Genomic DNA, 16,585 nt, shown 5'->3' with positions numbered 1-16,585 from the left:
CGCGGATCCGGTCGGGCCGGACCGGATCCGGTCGTCCCCGACCTCCCCGGCCTCCTCCCCGAGCTCTGGCCGTCTTCCCCATCTTCTCCGGCGGAAATCCTGCGAGATCCGCCGCCGCTTTAAAAACCGTGCAGATCTGGAGGTTTCCCCCGAAATTTCTAAGTCCCAGATTTTTGATATTTTCATGCCCTGTTCGTCATGTTGTATCTCTGCATCCGTAGCTCCGTTTAGTCCGTGTAATATGTCAAATTGTTCGCCTCGACGAGTACATTATTTCATTCGATTGCATCATATTCATTTGAGGTCATCTTGATGCCCGAATCATCGTTCTAAGAGTGCTTCATAATGTTTTCTGCTCTCTGTTAACAGAACGAGCTCTTTTGTCATTTTTGCCATGATTGATGTGTGCATGTATTTTGAACTATGCTATGGCTTCTTTACAGGGGTGTATGCCTTGTATTTTTGTGATCAATGTGGTGACTAGCACAAGCATGCAAACTAGGCATCGTGATGTTGCTGATTTTAGTCCCTGTTTTGCTGTTATTTTGATGCCATCTAAACTTGATGCTACAGAGAGATCCATGCATATTTTGAGACACTTCAGTAAGGGTGTTTTGAACATATGGTTATTGTCTATCCATTCATGCCCTTTGTTGCAATTATGGAGTAGTCTAGCATGTCATTTGATTGCTCTACTTTTGCTTCAAAATGTTTCCTGGCAGATTGTTTACATGTTATTCAATTTAGCCAAGGTTGCTATAGTTGATCCTTGCATGCTATGAACTTGTTCTTGACTTGGTTTGTTTCACAAACATGTCTTCTTGATGATACTATGCTTATCTTGTCATGCAATTACTTGTGGTGAGTGAATCGAGCTTGTTAAGTAGGGTACATGATGTTGCTGTTTTGCTAGGCTGAATCTGTTATTTCGTGATGCTATATAAACATGTTGCTACTAATCATTCTATGCATAATCTGGAGATGTTCTGTAAACATGTTTTGATCTACATGTCAAGCTCTATCCATCCATGCTCCTGGTTGCATTTATTGGTTGTTGTAGCTTGTTCATAAGTTGCTCCAAAGTTGCTTGATAATGTTGCTGCCAGCCTGTTAACATTAAGTTCAGTTGTTTCCATGTGTTTTCCTAGTGATCCATGCACCCTATGAACTTGGTCTTGCCATGCTTAGCTTCAAAAATATGTCTTCTTACTGTTGGTTGCCTTGCCATGCCATCTATTGCTTTGTGGTGAGTAGTACAAGCTCATTTACATGCCTTCATAATTCTGTTTCTGCCATGTATGAATCTGTATTATAACTTGCTATGTTTACATGGGTGCCATCATATTTTCTTATCCTTTTTGGCTCATGGTCAGTAAAGGACATTTGATCTATGCATTTAGTAGATTAATTCCATGCCTTTGTTTGCCATGATAAGTTCCTGTAACATGTTGTTTGATAGCTCTAAACATTGCATCGTGATGTTATTTTCTGCAAAGTCTGAAATTGTTATTACTTGCAATCTTACCATGTGTGTTTGAGCATGTTCTAGTGATTTCTAGAGATAGCTCAGTGTTCATGTTTTGTTGTGATTTACTTGTGCATCATGTCCATGTCTTTTGTTTTTATGTTGAGATGTTGTAGCATATTGTTCTGATGCTTGCAATATGCCTAGTTGTTGTTTCGGACAGCTTGTCCTTTAAACTTGTTTAGTGTTTGTGTGTTGAACCGTTGCTCCGTTTTGAGTGTGCTCTATATGAAACTTGCTTGATTTTGCATGTAGTTCCATATTATCATGTTGCATCCTTGTTTTGAGGTGTTTGCTTGATGTTTGTATGCATTTTGCATCAATGCCATGTTTGACTTGTTTTGCTCATATCTTCTAGGCCATAGCCCCGAACTAAATGAACTTTATATGTAACTTGACTGGAATCTCGTGTAGATCGTCTTGGTGCATCTTAAATTGATGTTTAACTACTTAAACATAAGTTTTGTTCAGATCTGGACCAATTTCGAAATATGCATATGAGGACTTACCGGAATTGTTATATGTTGTTCCCGACCTCATTTAAATTTGCCTTGATGTGTTGCTCTTGTTTGCATCATCTCTTGCCATGAGTAGCTTCATGTAGCTTTTTCATGCATCATGCTTGGTTGAGCATCATGCCTTGTCTATGTGTGGTGTCTTTACTATGTTGTGTGCTTCTTTTCGATAGTTCCTCTTTCGTTGCGATCGTGAGGACTCGTTCGTCTACGCTTGGTTCGGCTTCATCCGTTCATCTTCTTCATGGACTCGTTCTTCTTCCTTGCGGGATTTTAGGCAAGATGACCGCTACCCTAGATCTGACTACTATCATTGCTATGCTAGTTGCTTCGTTCTATCGCTATGCTGCGTTACCCATCTTTTGCTCATCAAGCCTCCCATATTGCCATGAACCTCTAACCTTTGACACCTTTCCTATGCAAACCGTTGTTTGGCTATGTTATCGCTTTGCTCAGCCCCTCTTATAGCGTTGCTAGTTGCAGGTGAAGTTGAAGATTGCTCCATGGTGGACAGGATTTTGGTTGGGATATCACAATATCTCTTACATTATTAATGCATCTATATACTTGGTAAAGGGTGGAAGACTCGGCCTTATGCCTGGTGTTTTGTTCCACTCTTGCCGCCCTAGTTTCCGTCATACCGGTGTTATGTTCCCGGATTTTGCGTTCCTTACGCGGTCGGGTGATTTATGGGACCCCCTTGACAGTTCGCTTTGAATAAAACTCCTCCAGCAAGGCCCAACCTTGGTTTTACCATTTGCCTCACCACCACCTACTTTTCCCTTGGGAGTCGCTCTCTCGAGGGTCATCTTTATTATAGCCCCCCAGAGCCAGTGCTTGTCTAAGTGTTGGTCCAAACTAGAGCACCGTGCGGGGCCATCCCTTGGCAACTTGGGTTACGTCGGTTCCTGTACGCTTCGCTTATCCGGTGTTGCCCTGAGAACGAGATATGTGCAGCTCCTATCGGGATTGTCGGTGCATCGGGCGGTCTTGCTGGTCTTGTTTTACCATTGTCGAAATGTCTTGTAAACCGGGATTCCGAGTCTGATCGGTTCTTCCTGGGAGAAGGTCTATTCCTTCGTTGATCGCGAGAGCTTGTCATGGGCTAAGTTGGGACACCCCTGCAGGGTATAATCTTTTGAAAGCCGTGCCTGCGGTTATAGGTAGATGGGAATTTGTTAATGTCCTATTGTAGATAACTTGACACCAGATCCGAATTAAAACGCATCAACCGCGTGTGTAGCCATGATGGTCTCTTTTCGGCGGAGTCCGGAAAGTGAACATGGTTTCTGGGTTATGTTTGACGTAAGTAGGAGTTCAGGATCACTTCTTGATCATTGCTAGCTTCACGACCGTTCCGCTTGCTCTCTTCTCGCTCTTATTTGCGTATGTTAGCCACCATACTTGCTTAGTCGCTGCTGCAACCTCGCCACTTTACCCCTTCCTTTCCCATTAAGCTTTGCTAGTCTTGATACCCATGGTAATGGGATTGCTGAGTCCTCGTGGCTCACAGATTACTAGAACAACAGTTGCAGGTACAGGTTTACGCGATGATCATGACGCGAGAGCGATGCTTGCTTGCGTTGAGTTCTTCTTCTGCTTCTTCGATCAGGGGATAGGTTCCAGGTCGGCAGCCTGGGCTAGCAGGGTGGATGTCGTTTGAGTTTCTGTTTATGTTTCATCCGTAGTCGGATGTTGCTCTTATGTATTGTGATGTTGTATTCGTGTGGCATTGTATGCCTCTTGTATGTATCCCCATCTATTATGTAATGTTGATGTAATGATATCCACCTTGCAAAAGCGTTTCAATATGCGGGTCTATCCTTGGTGGGACCTTCGAGTTCCTTTTAGATAGGGTCGCATATTGGGCGTGGCAGTGTTACAAGCTAAGTCATATCCCACGAGTCACGCAGGACGGTGGAAATACAACTATTACATTACTAGTGATACTACTACTAACTCAGACAGCTCCGCAGTAGTCCTCATAGAAGTCACCACCATAGCCTGGAAGCTCAACGTGATCATCCAGAAACAGTCGGTCCCGTGGAGCTTGTGGACCATAGGGGCTAGGATGAGGTCTTCGACCAAGAAATTGTGGCCTGCGGGGACCACGAGGTGGGGTGATGCCTCCTACATCACGCCAATCCATCATGTCTGGCAGAGCAGATCTCACAGGATAGAGATCTCGCATATCCATATATCCCGCTTGCACAGCCGGTGCAAACCGAGTCAAAGTCGCCCAATGATCCGCACGGGTATTGAAAAGCTCCAGTCTCAAGGCCCGATTTTCACGGTCCTTGTCTTCAAGCAACTGAGCAGTGATGTGGGTTAGTGAATCCTCCTGAGTGGAGTCAGCATAGATACCCTGGAGATACCCTTGTGCTCCCGGGAGTGAAGCTGGCATATATCGGAAGTCAGAGTCCCGAAATAGGCCAGTCCTGACTCGCATGATGGTCATCATAGAGTAGGCAGCACCCTGCACAGCCATCTCAATAGTAACCCTGAGTCCATAGGAACAGTGGAGGGGCTCGGTAGATCCAGGATAAGATGGAAATATCCTGACAGTGCAAAAATATTGACTTTGATTAAAGTCTCGGAATTGCTCTTCGACCGTGTACTCGGGATACCAACGGTATCCTGCCTCAGTCATTACCCTGACCAACATGGCAGTATGGCCTGGTACATCTAGGCATCGAGTCAAACGAACCACTTGATTCTGAGGACGGGAAGCCATCTGAACATGATAAACACAAAACATTAGAATTCCTAGCAGAAATTGGACAGCACAACGGCTGTAAATGCTCAAAAGGATTTTGAGGCATTTTGCAAAGAATTGCATAGACACTCAACAACATCATACAAGGTTCTGGGTCCATCTTAGCACAAAATGGGGTAGTAGGGCTGACCTAGGCTTATATCCATCAAACCTATAAGGTACTACTGATTCGTAACACATGAACCTGATAGAGAGAAGAGATCCTAGTCCTTAAGCCCCGGTGGAAGAATAGACTGACTCGGATCAGAATCCCATGAGGTAAAGGAGTAAAAAGAGCCTTACGTACCATCCCACAATCAATTCCCCTACATATAACTAAAGCATTTCTAGACTCAACATTGACCAGTTTGGCTTGGAGAACCTACAGGCAGTCCGGCTCTGATGCCAACGCTGTCAGGACCCCGACTCGATGCCACATCGATCTAGCATGTAACATCTCATATCACTTTGCGGCCTCACGCACGGTATTCCCACGGGTGTCGTCTTACCTTTCCCCGGGACCGTTTGCGCCTTTTGGCACACGTATATGATAGTGTCTCTAGCATCCATATGGTAAGGAGCCTGGGCTGACATGGGTAGTCATAAACCCAAAGTGGCACAGACTTACAGGGACAGGCATCCATGACCCAGCATCGAACGTGTCGGTCATCAGCAAGTGGATCCGGGCTGTAGCACTGGGCTAGCAGGACTCCGGTAAATCGGGCTGTAGCGGGCTAACAGGACTCCGGTATCCATCACGTGACATTTCTCCGAAGGGACAGACACAGGAACGAAGAAGGACACATGCCGGCCAGCCTAAGTGTTCCGGAGCAGTAGCAAGCTACCAAGGCTCAGTGGAAACACTAGGAGACATTTCCCAGTAAGAGAGGCTACTAAGAATAAACAACTAGATAGTCAGATCCCACACATACCAAGCATTTCAATCATACACACAATATGCTCGATATGTGCAAATACAACAAGGCATCACAACATGACTCTACAACATAAGTACTTTTATTTAAAGGCTCAGAGAGCCATACATAGCACACACACAAGTACGGGTCACACGACCCACATTCAAGTCATACAAGCATACAAGCTAATAGCGGAAGTAACTTGTCTGAGTACAGACAACTAGTAAAATAAAAGAGGCTTGGGGAAGCCTGGCTATACTACATGGTCCTTCACAAGCTCAGGATCACCACCTGGGCCTCAGTCTACTCATCGATGTCAACGTCTACGAAGAACCCATCAGAAGGGGTTGCAGCGTCTTCTGAAAAATGTAAATTAAAGCAACATGAGTACAAAGGTACTCAGCAAGACTTACATCAGATCCTACATACATGCACATTATCAAGAAGGGTTGGCGGGGTTATTGCAGCAAGCCAGCTTTGACTCTTGGCTAAGCTATCCTACGAGACACCAACTTGAAATGGTTTTGCGCACTCGAGTCCTCTACTCACCACTTCAATACACCACCGAGGATCCACCTCCGTCATCCTACGGAAGAGCCATCCTCGGCACTCACGGTTATCTTGAGATTTTTAGTAGTATCCATTTACTTGTCTATGAACTGTATAGGCAACCAAGTAGTCCTTTACCGCGGACGCGGCTATTCGAATAGATGATGTTAACCCTGCAGGGGTGTACTTCTTCATACACGCTCTCACCACTTATCGCTGTTTACACGACATGTACTCGGCAACCTTCAAGCGGAAGCCCAACGTGGGTGTCGGCCACGACCTACCTAAACACCTAAGTCTCTAGTCCAGATTTATCGCCTATCCAGGTTCCATCCGCAGGGAGTCCGGCCGAGGTTTCCACATACGGCCCCGAATGATGTGTATAGGGTTCCCGAGATACCTAACGGGTATCCGGTACACCGTGCCACGTACCTACCGCATCACAGCCCACCCCGTGGTCAGCGCTGTCCATGGCCTCCAGTAGGCTACAAACACCAAAAACTACTTGCAACTCCTGGACAGAGGACTAGGGTGAATAAGAAGCCGAGAGGGTCCATTGGTTTCGGGCCCAATGCATGGTAGTAGCTGAATCTTAAATCACACATACAGATCTCAGTGCTTAGGGTCGGCTTCAATGAAACAACCCACCATGTAGTCCTACATGGCCTCTCATCGATACCTTTACCAAATCGTGTTCAACACCTTACTCTCATATCCACATGATCATTTCACTCTAGCCCATCACCCAGATGAACCAGACCTGACACGACTCTAAGCATAGCAGGCATAGCAAGGTAGGAACAACACATACATATGGCTCAATCAACTCCTACACATGCTAGTGGGTTTCATCTAGTTACTGTGGCAATGACAGGTCATGCAGAGGAAATGGGTTCAACTACCGTAGCACACAGCAGTTTGAAACGCGTTGTCTTAATGCAGTAAAAGAGAGCAGAAGCGAGAACATGGGATTGTATCGATAGGATCAAATGGTTGGTTGCTTGCCTGATGGGTCGGTGCACTGGTATTGTTCTTCGTTAGGGTAATCGTGGTACTCCTTGGAGGCAGAACCTGCCGCAAAGAGCACCGATACACAAACATCACCAAACAATATGCAACAATATGATGCATGCATGAGACATTGCAAAATGAGTGTGTTGGGCTAATGCAACTAAGACCAGATGGGTTTGAACTAGTTTGAACCAAAGATTCAAGTTTCAAACTCATATGTGGCCCTTTTTAGTGCTTTATCTTGTTCTGTACTAAACAGCAGGTTAAATTGTTTAAACATGCATGAAACCAGTACAGATGGATAGATTGTATTTTTCTGATCATTTTTCATATATAAAACTTTGCATTTGGAGCTACGGATTAATTTCTATGATTGTTTGAAGTTTGTGGTATTTCCTGGAATTTCCTGAATAAAAATAATTCCAGTAAATAAATTATTACGTCAGCATTACGTCAGGATGACGTCAGCGGTCAACGAACAGTCCAGGTCAACCCTGACTAGTGGGTCCTGTGTGTCAGTGTAATTAGTTTAACTAAATATTAATTAAAACTAATCCTGATTAGTTAACAGGGCTGGGCCCCACCTGTCATTGACCAAGGGGGGTCAAACTGGGCCCACCCGTGGTCAAACGAGGGGTCAGCGGGGTCAACTCACCGGCGTTTAGCCGCCGGCGAGGCCGAACGCGGCGGCGAGAGTGGTTTTGTGCATTCCGGCGACCAAATGAGCGGCGGAGGGCATCTACGTGTAGCTGGGAGCAAGCCGCAGCTCTTGGTGGTGGTGGTTGCGTTCGGGGTGGCTAGAAACGGCGCCGGCGACGACTTTGGCGGTCGCTGGAGTTCGGGTGATGATGAACCCGAAGCTACGGAGCACGGCGAGGCTCGTGGTGAGGTGCTACGGGTTCCTACGAGTGCGGTGAGTGCGTTGGACATGGTGGTGTGGCCAGTGGATGGCCGGAGTCACGTCGGCGACGAACTCCGCGGCGGCACGTGCGGGTGAGCTACGTGCAGTCGCTACGGGGCTTGAGAGCGAGAAAGGAAAGGGGGGAGAGGTAGCTGGCCTCACGGCGGTCTCGTGGGAGCAGACGGCACGGTCGGGGATGAACTGGTGCGGCGGCGACGGCGAAGGGGATCTCCGGCGATGGCGGAGTCGGGCGAGGTCGGTGCAGAGGCCTCGGGGCAAGCGAGCGCTCGGGGCTCGGCTAGCTCGACGAAGAGGATGGCGGCGGAGCTCCTGGACACGACGGCACGGCGCAAGGACGACGGAGAGCGCGACTACGGCGACGGTGCGGCTACGGTGGCGTCGGCCATGGAGCGGGAGAGCGAGGGAGAGAGGCAGGGGGAGAATGGATGTGTCCACGGGGTTCGGGGCACGACGTGGGGTCGTCCAGGACAGCAGAGAGGCGATGGGAGGAAGCAGGGCGGCGGGCAGCTGCGTGGCGCGCGCTGGTGCTGCCGTCGAGCACCTGCCTGCCTGCCTGGCGAAGGCAAGCAGCTCGCTGGAGCGGCTGCTGGGTTGGGCCGGCTAGGTGGGCTGGCTGGTGGGCTGCCAGGTTAGTTCCCTCTCTCTCTCTTTTTATTTATCTATTTTTATTTATTCTGTAGCTTTGTGGACTTACTAAAAATGCCTAAACAACTCCAAAATTCACCAAACTACTCATGGCCATTAACTGGAATATATCCAGCATGGAACATTTTAGTTTGGGATTATTTGAGCATTTAAAATAATTTATATAATTTAAATGCCCAAACTCAAATACTTATGATTTAATTCAAAGACCTTAGGATGACCTAGAAAATTGTGCACCACTTTTGGCAGAGGTTCTGAACCAGGGCAAAAATGATGGACATTTTAGAAGGGCATTTCAGGTTCATTGAAAATATTTTTATTAAACCCTAGTTGGTTTCAGAGGGGGCTGGGGGTTCTGTCATCCCCATTTCAAGTTTCTGTTGAGAAAAATAGACATGATGCAACACTCTAATGCATGAACTAGCTAGGGTGTGACACCTCTCCACTTTGATGCCCCGGTCGCCTTCCCTGGGGCAGCACTCCAGTCGGTGTCCTTCCGCGTCGAAAACCTTGAAGAGCATCAAGGAGGCGCCATCGTATTCTAAAGGAATCACGAAGGCGCCCACTGTTTGGTAGACCCGGGCGATCTCGCCCCAGCCTCGGGTCATGTAGACCTTGCTCAGAGCGACAACCTCAACCTCCGCTCTGGTCGCGGGGGCACCGCAGTCTGCGTGCTACAACCAGAGCTCGAGAGGCCCCCTCAGCGCCATTGGCGTCAAGATGGAGGAGGAGTGAGGAAGAAGGAGCGGAGCAAGAAGAGATGGACTACGAGGGCTCACGCCCCTCCGTACATGTAGTCCAGAGGAGGCCAACCGTCGGCCTCCGTGATCGCAGGTAATCATGACTCATTTCTGCATGCAGGGACTTGCCAAGTTGGGCAGTTGTCGAGGCAGCGTGGGGAAGGGGAGACGCCCACGTCCAATCAACCGCCACACGGCGACCAAGGCCGCAAGCTGTTGGGACCGGCAGCATCCGCACTTGCCCCTTCGCTTCTCTACTAAGACAAGTCCGAGCCCGCCTTGGGCCCGAGGGCTACTGTCGGCGTTCTGGGAACAGGGGTCCCTAGACTTGCCTGCCTATGGCCTGCGGCGTGGCTCAAGGGGTGGCCCAGTACGGCCCATCTTCATCGACTCAAGTTCAAGACCCTCGTGAGGAGGCAAGCCTTGCGGGGCGGACGATGCAAGGCTTCCTCTGGAGCGGCCTCACCAGGCAGGCTCGCGAGGAGGCGGAGAGATCAAGGCAAGGGTACCTTGCGAGGTGCTCGTGATGCAAGCCATGACGATCAAGACCAGGTGGGCGCCAGGCGGGCGCCGGCCTACGTAGTGTCCTTGTTTCCTCTTTGGTGTAAGGAGGGCAAGCACAGGCACGGAGTACTAAGGCATCAAGCAAAGGCTACCATTTGGGTGCAACAAGACCAAGACCAGCAGAGCGGTAGGACGGAGGTCACCGTGGAGCCCAAGATGGCGTTATCACCAGTGATTTAGCAGCCGAAGACCAACTTTAGTCACAATTACTTGTACTAGATGTTCCCCTTCAAAATGGCCGTTGTTGGCGCTCTTCCCGCTCGATATTTGGGAAGAGGACCAGGGCCTCTATAAATAGGGATAGCCACCACAGTAGAGAGGAGATCATCGAGATCTCATCAGATCCAGAGGCGATCGAACTCACCCAAGTAGTTCATCGCAGCAGCCCAAGACCACCTCTCGCGAGGCTATTCCTCCCTTGTACTGTTCATCATCAGCCCCTGAGGCAATCGACCACACCACACACTGGAGTGGGTATTACACCACAACGGTGGCCCAAACCAGTATAAATCTTGTGTCCCTCGTGTTGTTCATCAGTAGCTTAGATTCTCAGTGAGGCGTTCGGGCATGGATTGGTAGGCGAAGGATCTTCGCACGCACCCCTAGAGTTCAAACCTTAAGGGTTTTGCTGGAACTCAATATCCGATAGGCCGGCCCAGCTAAAGGCCCAACATTATCTGTCAAATCGGTCCGTCAACGGCCTGTCCTAAACTTGTCATCAACGCGACCCATGGTCACTTCTGGACCATTAACAGTCCGCTAAGTAATTGGGCCAAATTACGGCCCGGTGTATTTCCGGCCTGTTAAAAGTCCTACTTCATTTGGGCCCATTTACCGGCCATCAAAACTTTCGGCCCATAAACGACCGTGAAGGATTTGGGTCATATTCAGCCATGTCCGACATTCGTCCTGTTAGATGCCCACTATAGATTTGGGCCACTTTCGTCCTGTTGTCATTTTCGGCCTGTTAACGCCGGATGAAAACCATGGGCCATATGTGGCCCAATGTCATATCAGGCCCATTAATGGCCCATATAAAAATGATGATAAACTAGCCCGACCGAAGTTCCGGCCTGTTAAAGGCCCCTATATTAGGTCGGCGCATTTACGGCCCATCCGGATTTCGGCCTGTCAAAGATCTGCATCGTAAATGGTCCACCATTTCGGCCTGCTAAGACCAGTGGGTTATTTGGCACAATCAGGGCCCAATCTCACTTTCGGTCTATTAAAGGCCCATGTTTTTTATGGGCTCGAGATATTTACACCTATAAATGGCCTATTTTTACTGAGGGCCCAAATTATGTTCAAGCCTGTTAAAGGCCCACTATGGGCATAGGCCTACCAGAAAAATATGAAAGGGTATGCTGATTTAGGCCCAGATATTTTTAGTGGGCTACATGCCAATTTCGGCCCGTAATCGTTTTTAGCCCAATTGGAATGGGCCTAATGAATGTTGGCATGTTGGGCTCCTACGAAGCTTTCGGCTGAATACATTACTAAGATAAACCTACACTATACAAAAATAGCGTTGCAATTACTGCAGCCTGTGGCAGCATCATAAATGTTGTATCACAACAAAATAAATTCCAGCCATACAACAAAAGGCCTGTTGGCATAAAGTTTACAGTCCTTCCAGATAAAAGCACCATCAGATGTATAGAAGCACATATTATTTGACCTTAGTGCTAATGTTTCAGGCTGTAGAATCTGATGGAGCAGTACGATCTTCACCTTTTTTCCTCCATTGCTCTTGAACAACGAAGCGAATGTCTGATAGTCTGGTTTCAAAACCATTCATATCTTGACGACATTTTTCAACCACTATTCTTGTTTCCGAAACGACGTCCATTAGGGATTGGACTTGTGTCTGGAGCACAGATATATCACTCTGTCTAGCCGGAAGATTTTGTTCAGTAGGCGATTTGGACGAGGTTACCTTGACAACCAACCCAGAATTACGCAGGAAGGTGCCTTTTGCACTGTTAGTGGAGAGATACTGACGCACTGCAGCAAGAGGTGACATTGTGCCTGTGGTAGCTTCATCACCTTCAGGTGGTTGTGGCTGTTCAATCATTTGTTCCATAGCTTCCTGAAAGTTTGAACTTGTAGATTAGTGTACCAGATAAGTTACTAATGAGACAAGAACAAACAAAGTAGGTTAAACGTTTATACATAACTTATTTTGGTGAACTACTGTAATACATTACATGTATTGTAGTGCCAACTACATAATAAAATCACTTTCGAAACATATGTCCATGTAGCATGCCTACTGTATTGTCTATTTCCTCACATTCGTTGATATATATGGATAAAGAGACATGGTTTAAAGTAGGATGAACATAGTATGACATCATTCATATCATGGGCAAACAGATATAAAACAAACAGGCTATTTTATCATTGTGTGCGCACGTGAACATAACAACTAGATTACAGTTCAAGACCGAAAGAATATCCTTCATCTCTTTTAAACCATGTAAGGTGAAATGATACGTTAAGACAACTGTGTATAAAAGTGAACAGAGTAACTGACATTGGCTGCAAACCATATAGTTAAATGAACACATCACAGTACCAATCAGTTCAAGGCAGGAGGAGTAAGAACTTACAAAAGCGGCTTGAACTGGTGTTCTCATGCCCTTCATCTTGCTGGTGTGGCAATCCTTGAAGATTTGCACTGCATTCGGTTTCGGTTCTTTTTGGTCCGCACGGGCTTTCCTCTGTATTTGGAACAAGTCAATATAGATACGATAATATGGCACAAAAAAAGAAGGAAGTAGCAGTTGTTTACAAGAGCCTCCCAGTGTGCAATATAGCTACAAGATCGTGTTGTCTGTTGGAATTTCACTTTAGAACGGTTGGTTTTGTTCTTCAAACAGTTAGCCTAGAAGAAGATACACTTGTAAGGCACATACATAAATACAAGTTGAATATGTGGTCTGATCAAATATATATAGCCTACCTGATACTTTGGATCAGGCCAGTGTTTAACAAGGGCTGTCCAGTCTTCATCTATAATATATTCCACTGGAGATGTTTGGGCGATTTCATTGTTAGCCTTACCTTCAAAGTGAGATTTTCTAAGGTGGTACCTATACTGTCGCAGAGGAGACTGAAAAACATGAGTGCATGCTTGTTTAGTTGCATCATCTTTTAGATCCAACTTGAACCTCATCTGTTGAAAAAAAGAATGTGAGTCTTATTAGGAGGAAGCTAGAAAGTATGGGACAGAGCAAGACAATATTTCTAATTGCGATGAATAACATTACTTACGGATAAATGGTCAAGGAAGTTGTTAAACTGGGTATGGTCTTTCTCATTCCTGTACTGGATCCACATTGGGAGGATATGTGCATGACACCTAACGGCAACGACTTCCTCTGATACTAACTTGGCTGACTCTATTGCATCACGCGGCTTTTTAAACCCGCCTCAAAATGGATCTCCATTCTTCCTCCTTTAGATTTTGTTTATCTGTCAAGCATTATCCCTGATGTCTGTTTATGCTTGTGCCGTGGTGCTAATTCAACAACGAATATGGAAAGTGTTAGTGTACATCAAACTGTGAGAGTAGATATAAAGGAGAATGCAACAGCAACTTGACTCGGTCAGGTACCGTCTTGGTGTTGATGCTCATGAGGTTCATCTGATCTTGCCCAGTCCTGTTGTGTCAGCAGTGCTTCGGAAGTAGTGTTAGGTGTGAAGGCAGCTTGGGAACTGTCCAGTTCCGGAGCAAACAAATGAGTAACTCATTGAGATGCTGGTACAGTTGAAGCAGATGCTGCAGCTGGTGGAGCAGGTGATACTGTGTTTGTAGATTTAGCCGGTGGACTTGGACCTTCTACTGCACTATAAGTACCAGCAGAATCTCGTTGGTAGATCCTTTTCCGTTTCACCCGACGAGTAACAGCACTCCCTACTATATTATTTTCCTTGCTCTTTTTTGACTTTGCCATGTCAAGCCGTACCCACAACACAAAAGAATAAAATCGTTCTTCAGAACTCAGTGATGCATGATACATACAAGCAATACTTTGAAGTAAGACAACCGCATGAGAATGGAATATGTAAGAAAAATAGGATGGCATGACATATTCACAGCTATGATGTGCAAACTAAGCAGAAGGATTTTCAAGAAAATAGAAGTAATGCAAGCTAGACACCATATGAAAGGTGCAACCAATATTACTCTGCCAAGTTAAAAGTGTCTTGTCATAAGTGGAAATTCAAAAAATTAGAAGCAGTACAATGTAGAAATCAATGCAAGATGCGACCACTATCAAACTGCCATGTTAAAAGCGTCCAATCATGAGTGACTGATGCAGGATACACAACAGTAGTACTTTGATGTAAGAACATGGTATGATAGATAGATGCAGTGTATTCTAGACACATAAAGCCATGTCATATGCACATGTATAACGTATAAACTCAGCAGGTGCAATTTAATCAAAATAGAAGAAATACAGGCTAGACAACATATGCAACATGAAACCAATTATCACACTGTCAACTTAGAGCAAGCACCTGCGATGGTGGAGTACGGGAGATGAAATCATCATGTAGACTTGGGACTTCAACTTCATTAGCAGTAGGAGTGGCAAATCTATAGAGTCTTTGTTTGCGTCGGTGCGGAGGACCACCAACATCCCCTAACTTACTCTTTTCCTTCCTATTTTCTGATATTGCCTTATGAAGTCAAAACCACAAGAAGATGAATAAAATTAGCTCGGCATAACTGGTTGATGCATGATACAGACTAACACTACTTCGATGTAAGGCAAGGCAGGATAGGAGGATGGAATATATACAAAAAAAGACAGCGTTTCATATTCACACGTACGATAGGAGGATGGAATATGTATTAAAAAACAATAAGAGGAAGGCATTTCAACAAAAATAGAAGAAATGAAAGCTAGGCACCATATGAACATGCAACCAATATCACTTTATCAGGTAAAAAGTGTCTCGTCGTAAGTTCCATTTCAAGAAATTAGAAGCAGTACAAGCTAGAAGACAATGCAAGATGCAACCTACGTCATAGTCCCAAGTTAAATGTGTCTTATGGGTAAGTGATCGTTGAAGGAATAAGTTGTAACCTATGCAGATGCAGTTCAACATAATCAGAAGCAATACAAACTAGACATCATACGGAAAATGCAACCACATATAACAGTTCCAAGTAAGAGCAAGCACCTATGATGGTAGAGTAGGGGAGATGTGCTCATCATGTACACGTATGTTCTAGAAATAGGAACACGTGTCATATTCACAGGCATTATGTGTAAAGTAAGCAGATGCAACTCAAGTTAGAAGCAATACAAGCTAGACATCGTACGCAACATGCAACCACATATAATAGTGCCAAGTTAGAGCAAGCACCAGTGATGGTGGAGTAGGGGAGATGTGCTCATCATCTACACAGCTACGTTGACTGTCCAGCCTTGCGTTGTCTTGCGAATCTTGTTGGGAGGACGACGGAGAAGAATCCGTAGAGACCCCATGTTTGAGTTGCTCCGAAGGACCACCATCATCCACTGCCGGACTAATTTCCTTCAGCTGTAATGATTTTCCATTATGAAGTCAAACCGATAAGAAAAAGGAATAAAATTTGCTCTTCAGAACTCATTCATGCATGATACTGACGAACACTACTCGGATGAAAGGCAAACACATGATGCAAGGATGGAATATGTATGAAAAACAGGATGGCGTGACATATTCACACCTATGATGTGGTAACTAAGTAGAAGGCATTTCAACAAATTAGAAGCACTGCAAGCTAGACACCATATGAAAGATGCAACCAATATCACTCTCCCAAATTCACATTGTATGGCGTTTCAACAAATTAGAAGCAGTACATGCTAGAAATCATATGCAAGACACAACCAATATCACAGTGGCTACTTAAAGGTGCCTTATCATAAGTGACTGATGCGGGATATGCAAGAACAGTAGTCTGATGTAGAAACAGGAACAAATGTCATATTTAGAGGCATTATGTGTAAAGTAAGCAGATGCAACTCAAGTTAGAAGCAATACAAGCTAGACATCATATGCAACATGCAACCACATATAATAGTACCAAGTTAGAGCAAGCACCTGTGATAGTGGAGTAGGGGAGATGGTGGAGTAGGGGAGACTTGACTGTCTAGCCTTGCGTTGTCTTGTGAACCTTGTTGCGAGGATGGCGGAGTAGAATCCGTTTCAGTTGCTCGGAAGGACCACCATCAGCCAATGCCTTGCCAATTTCCTTCAGCTTTATTGATTTTGCATTGTGAGGTCATACCGACAAGAAAAATGAATATAATTCGCCCTTTAAAACTCATTCATGCATGATACTGACGAACACTACTCTGACGAAGGCAAAGTCATGATACGAGGATGGAATATGTACGAAAAATGGACGGATTGACATATTCACACCTATGATGTG

This window comes from Triticum dicoccoides, chromosome 4B (assembly GCF_002162155.2).
Source record: "Triticum dicoccoides isolate Atlit2015 ecotype Zavitan chromosome 4B, WEW_v2.0, whole genome shotgun sequence".
Classification (NCBI taxonomy): Eukaryota; Viridiplantae; Streptophyta; class Magnoliopsida; order Poales; family Poaceae; genus Triticum; species Triticum dicoccoides.
This window is presented reverse-complemented; position numbering follows the sequence as displayed.